Genomic DNA, 6512 nt, shown 5'->3' on the forward strand with positions numbered 1-6512 from the left:
CAGGCTGAGAATAAGCATTTATAAACTTAGGCATCAGTTTAGCACTGCCGTGACATCCAAATATGTGGTTTTGTATTGTATAAAACATCGATCTGCTATGGATTTGAAATTGTAAAATACTGGTGCTTTGCCATAGAGACTTTGAGATGCACTGCCATAAACAAAGTACATATACGTGTATGAGCTCTGGAAAAAAGTTATTTGCAATGCAGCTGACAAAATATTAAAATCTGTAGTATATATGAATTATACAGTTGACCTGAAAAAATGAAAGAGTGGACCAAGGGATTAGCTGTAATTCAGAGAAGTGAAATCCAGATGTAAAATCATATGTCATTTGAATTCGTGAGTGGTCAGGGCTATGTTTTAGTCTTCAGACTAAAAATTGGAAAGAGTACCTATTGCTAATGCAGGTATGGGGAAATTCTTACACATTGCTAGTGGAACTGTGAATTGTTACCACCTTTTCAGGAAACAAACTTGCCAGCACCCATAAAAATAAAAATAAATTGAACGTAATTCTTGACTCAGCAGTATTCTTCCTGGGAAACCTATCCCATCAAAATAAAAGCACCTGTATAAGTAAGCATATCTGTTCAAAGATGTTTATTGCAGCCTCATTCGTAGTGGCAAAAACCTAGAAACAAAGGGCATATCAGTAATAGGGGAATGGTTGAAGAAATTATAGCCCATCCACCCCTGGAAATCTTATGTAGCTATTAAGAAGGATGAATTAGAATTATACCAATTACCTTGGCAGGATTTTTGTGATATCCTTGAGTGAGAAAAATAAGATGCAGAAAATGTTTATTATGATCTCATTTTAATGAAACCATCAATGGAAAAAATGCTGTATGTGTTTTTACATCTGTATATATGTTAAAATATACTTATGAAAAAATGGAGAAAAATAAAAATATATATAAACTAGGTTGTTAACATGGGTTATTGTGGGAGGTGCTGGTGAAGATGTGGAGATGCAGGCAAGAGTCAGAGGGGAGGCCGGAGAAAGCAAAGACTGTATTATAAATCCCATCATTCATGGGAAGGTTCAGTTTATATAAAAGTGTCCGTTTGGTGTATACACATAAAACATTTTTTCACACAACCTTTACAAAAGATGAGTTAGCTTTGTAAGTACGTCCTTGTAGAGATGACTGTGATAGAATGACAATAAAATAAGTCAGTAAGGGAATCGATCAGGAAATCAATAAGGAAAAGGTTAATATCTTGGTAGAAAATTGTTCAAAGGACATATATAGCAATTCAATAAAAGATAAGTACAAATCACCAATTACCATGTGAAAAATGGGCAACTTGATCAATAGTCAAAGAAATGTAAGTGAAAAAAAATCCTATGAGATGTTTTTGTCACATGTCTGGGTTTGAAGTATTAGTAAAACTGGTAAACCTTGGATTGAGGGTGGCATTCTCAAGTATACTTACAGAGAGACTAAAAATTAAAGTTTGGAGGGAAATATCTGTAATATGCTTCAAAACATGTCTTATGGCATTGATATTGATTTCCCTTCTAAAATTTCATCCTGTCAATGTTAAGCATGTAAGAGGGAAGAGACTTTTTGTCTGTGAAAGGACGCCTATCAAAAGATGTTACTTAGTGAATGAAGTAACAGAATCCCAGTTTTATGTATAGTAATGAAACATTTTGAACTGCCTAAACATCCAACAGAAAGGAATTAGTTAAATAAAGAACATACAACCATATAAAAATATCTATTGTTATAGAAACATGCTTATGACAGGTTGTGATTAAAGAAGACAGGTGAAACAATGGTGTTAAAGTTTTGCTGATTTTCAAGTCAAATATTATACATCGATATGTAGAAAAATGGAAGAGACAAACAGAAATGTTAAAAAGTAATGGATGGTGGGATTGTGGATAACATCTTGTCTTGGTGCCTTTCTGTGTAGTTTCCAAGTTTTCTGCTTTGAGCAGTAGTTTTAATTAAAAAGAAAAAAAGATGTTTCAAACATGTTAAAAGGCTATAAAGATTACCATCTTCTGAAGTGCACTCAGAGGGAGATGAGCAGGTAGGAGCACTGTGCCCTGTTCAGGAAGAGAGCTGGCCGCCGAGCCGTGTCACTGTCCCAGCATCAGTTTGGCATATGAACTCTAACCTTCAGCTTTCAAAGCTGGAGATATTATCAAAGGTAGGTCATTAGTTTAATGGCTTGGAGGTTATTTCCGAAGTCTCTCATGGGCTGCTATAAATGATTAGTAACATCATTATTGCTTATACATTTGTGGGCCAGCCTAGTATTGCTTTATCAGCACTGACTCAGGGTTTTTATAGGTAAATGGCTCTCAACTTGGGGTTCCCTAACCTCAAGAGGTGCACAGTGGTGGTAAGCTCTCCGAACTATACTTTATGTGCATAAAAGTGTCAGGAAAATTATGCGTTTACCCTTACAATACTGTACGGGCTGACAAAGCCTTATTTTAATTGCCTTGGCTTTTTTTTTTTTTTTTGCTTTTAATAGAATATACAATTTTCAGTTGATACATGGTAATGAATTGGTCGTTAGAATGGTTTTTGATAAATATATACATTGGGAAAGTTGATTTTTTACTAAATTAATAAAAGTTGGGGTTTTAGCAAAGCCTTTCAAACCTGGAGTCAGATGTTTTCCCTGGCTCTAGGGTTATTCTGATAGTTGTACTTGATATCCAGGCTCAGCCACACTACTTAAAGTTGTATTTTAACCCCCCTTATAGATATGAACTGCAGCAAGAACTTGATGTGATATTTCTGTAAGAGAAGAAACCATAGGGAAGATCTCATCTGACTTAGCAAACATTCTCTATTTTTCAAATGGGCAACAGAAAGACTCACAAGGTCCTGATTACTGAGAGAAAGAGGCTGCCAGAACCCACATTTTCTGTTTCTTTCTCACTTCTCCCTGGGCTCTGGGTTATTTCCCTAGAAATAACAGGCATGCAGAAGGTGACAGACACTCATGCACACACATGGAAAATCAAAAAGGGTTAGGGGGAGGGAGAGAGAGATTTCTTGTATATAGCATGATCTCTTGTAATTCTTTCTAGACTTCTGTGAGGTTGTTGCTGTAATTAGTTCTTTTTAAACAGGAGAAGGGCTGAAGCACAGAGAAGTTAAGCAACTTGCTTAAAATCACACAGCTAGTCAGAGGCAAAGCCAGGATTTGAACTGGGGCAGTCTGAATCCAGAGCCTTGGTCTTAACCCCTGTCATAGCAACATCACATTCCTATACCCTGAAAAAAGAAGTCAACCGGAAGCACTGTGAAAACAGCTCCTTAGTAAAGTGACTAATTCTGGCAACTGGCCCAGAGAGGAGATAGGAAACCTATTTAATTTTACTTCCATGACTGATACATATCTTAAAACTGAGTTTCTTGCTAGAAGATTTTAAAAATTTTAATTGTAAATGCTGAGGAATTAAAAAAAATCAGCTAGCTGAAAATTCTGGCTATTGTTCATCATCAAGCATATTATATTTTAAAGAAAGTATTTTTAGCCAATTTAGTCCCCGAATTACATTAGTAGAGCCTCAGTCCAGCCAATTGGGGTTTTAAAAACATTGTCTGCTCTTGGTCTATTCTGTAAGTGGCCAAAACAGAGAAAGAGTTTTCAATGTACTTCCTTTACTATTTTCTGAGTGTTTTTGAGTTATGTGAAAAGTGCTGTGATGTTTCATCTGTAGGAGATTTAGCACTGGAAATAGTATTTTGACAGTCCAGAAGAACCCTTCTAGATGGAAGTATAGATTTATATCTCAGACTTCCAAGCAAAACTTTCAATAAATGAAAAGAAAAAAAATCAAACAAACAGTTTTAAAAGCGAAAATAGGATGGCTGGGTGGCTGGTTAGTGTATGTTTGTGTGTTGGGGGTTTGGGGGATGAGAAGGGCTGGTGAGCAGAGCCTGCTCTGTTGATTTCCTTGAGTCTTCATTTGGGACAGCCAGGTACATCAGTATTATATGGCATTAAAAAAAATTGTATTGAAGGATAATTGATTTACAGTGTTGTGTTAATTTCTGCTATACAGCAAAGTGATTTAGTTATATATATATATATATATTCTTTTTCATGTTCTTTTCCATTATGGTTTATCACAGGATATTGAATATAGTTCCCGGTGCTCTACAGTAAGACCTTGTTCTTTATCCATCCTATATATAATAGTTTGCTACAGCATTTTTTTTAACTGAAGAAATGAAAGAGTTCCCAAGTGCAGCCAACAAAAAGCCTTCATCAAGTCAGTAGAACTTTTCAGTCAAAATGACAACAGCTTCTGGTCTGTCTCTTGCTGGAAATAGAAAATGTGTGGAAGGGGTTTCACCCTCTGGGCACTGATCACAGAGTCCAATATCTTGTTATAATTTTGTAAAAGTCAAAGATCCAGCCACTTTCATGGTAAACATGGCCTTTCCAGCATCCTCCGTAAATGGTACTTGATTCTTGTTGAAGGCGTTCTTATTGTCAGGCTCTGATCCTGTGAAAGCCCTTCCTGACAACATCTGTAAAGGGCTTGATGAATAAGGGCTGGATCCAGATGTGAGGACGCAGCCTTTTCTGGGCTGTCTCCTCCATGAGCCCTCCCACCCTCATCCTGCCTCCCCGTCCCATTTCTGTGAGCCCAAGATGGCAGTGAGGCACAGCTCCACCATCCCTTGTCATGCTCTTCGTCGAGGCCATCAGTGTCCTCCACACTTAGGAGTTCACCGGCCCTTTCTCATCCCTCATCTTACTTAAACCATCAGCAGCATTCCCCCTCTTGCTTTGAAAACAACCACCACCCTCTCTCCATTTTCCTCCAGACCCACTGGATGTTTCTTTCTCTACTGACTAGATCCCTATCATCTTTCCACCTCACATGCGGAACTGCTTCAGAACTCACACTTAGATCTCTTACGGTCTCATTCATTAGGTGACCTCACTCTGTCCCGTGGCTTTAAATACCAACTCTATCCATGACTCCCTAATTTATATTTCCAGTCTCTCCTACGCTCGAAAATCTCCGTATTGCCTATCTGACATCCGTGGATAACAAACTGAGCATATCTGAAATAAAATTCTTTTTTTTTGTGCTAATCCCTAAAACCACTTCTTTCTGAGCCTTTATCATCTCCATTTAAAGAGAAAACAAAAACAAAGTAAAACAAACAATCCTGGAACAGTCTTCCTAGGTGTTGGCCATCATTCAAGGCATTTGACACACCTTTCCCTTTCTGACACAACTCATGTTTAATCCATCATCGAATTCTGTCTGTTCCACCTTCAAAAAAATATTAGGGGGAAAACATTTGCTTCCACGCTTTTGCCCTATTCTAGGTTTTCTCCACCTCGGCATCGTTGCCATTTGGGGTTGGATAATTCTTTGTTGTGGAGGCCGGTTCTGTGCATTGTAGGACGTTTAGCAGCTTCTCTGGCCTCTGCCCACTGGATGACACGTTCCTTCCCCTCCAGTTGTGACGATCAAGAGTATGTCCAGACACTGACAACAGGTCCCCTAGGGCAGAATCACTTCCAGGTGAGAGCCGCTGCTCCACCCCCAGCAGCCCCATCTTTCACCTGGGTGATCACAGTGGCCTTACAGCTGGCTTCCTTACTGTCTCTCTTGGTCTCATATATTCTACCCAGTAGCCAGAGTGATCTTTTTTTTTTTTAATCCAAAATGTGTTTATTGGGATGGTTTCCCATTCATCTTGATTCAGGGTGCTTTTAGTGCTGCTTCTGTCTGAAGGAGCATCCTTCTGTAAGCCTTGCTTTTCCTCCTGTGGAGGCTGGCAGAGGACAATAGAACAGCCAACACATAAAACTACTATTTGTGCATGGCTAAAGACAGTGGTGATTTTATAGCATCCTGGGCATTTCACATCCACGAAATAGGAATTGGGGCTCTGCACCAGACGCTTCTTCTGCTGTTTCGTCTTCTCCTCTTCTGGAGAGGGATGAAGGAGATCCTTTGTGAGAGGCATGTTCTCATGGGGAGGTCATCACCCCCGAAAAGGAGAATCATCTTTTTTTTAATACAATTTTTTTTTGATGTGGACCTTTTTTTTTTTTTTTTTTTCTTCTTTGCGGTACGCGGGCCTCTCACTGCTGTGGCCTCTCCCGTTGCGGAGCACAGGCTCCGGACGTGCAGGCTCAGCGGCCATGGCTCACGGACCCAGCCGCTCCGCGGCACGTGGGATCCTCCCGGACCGGGGCACGAACCCGTGTCCCCTGCATCGGCAGGCGGACTCTCAGCCACTGCGCCACCAGGGAAGCCCAATGTAGACCATTTTTAAAGTCTTTATTGAATTTGTTACAATATTGCTTCTGTTTTATGTTTTGGTTTTTTGGCTGCAAGGCATGTGGGATCTTAGCTCCCCCACCAGGGATCAAACCCACACCCCCTGCACTGGAAGGCAAAGTCTTAACCACTGGACCACCAGGGAAGTCCCAAGAATGATCTTTTAAAAAAACCATTTGGATGATTTCACTCTTGTTGACGGCCATGGTGATGT

At 39.6% G+C, this 6512-nt stretch overlaps 1 pseudogene; it reads right to left on the minus strand.

Annotated features, from left to right (window-relative positions):
* Nucleotides 1–5724: 5724 nt before the first annotated feature.
* LOC112065997 (40S ribosomal protein S27-like) lies at nucleotides 5725–5981 on the minus strand (annotated as a pseudogene).
* Nucleotides 5982–6512: the final 531 nt, after the last annotated feature.

This window comes from Physeter macrocephalus, chromosome 14 (genome assembly GCF_002837175.3).
Source record: "Physeter macrocephalus isolate SW-GA chromosome 14, ASM283717v5, whole genome shotgun sequence".
In the NCBI taxonomy this organism is placed as follows: domain Eukaryota; kingdom Metazoa; phylum Chordata; class Mammalia; order Artiodactyla; family Physeteridae; genus Physeter; species Physeter macrocephalus.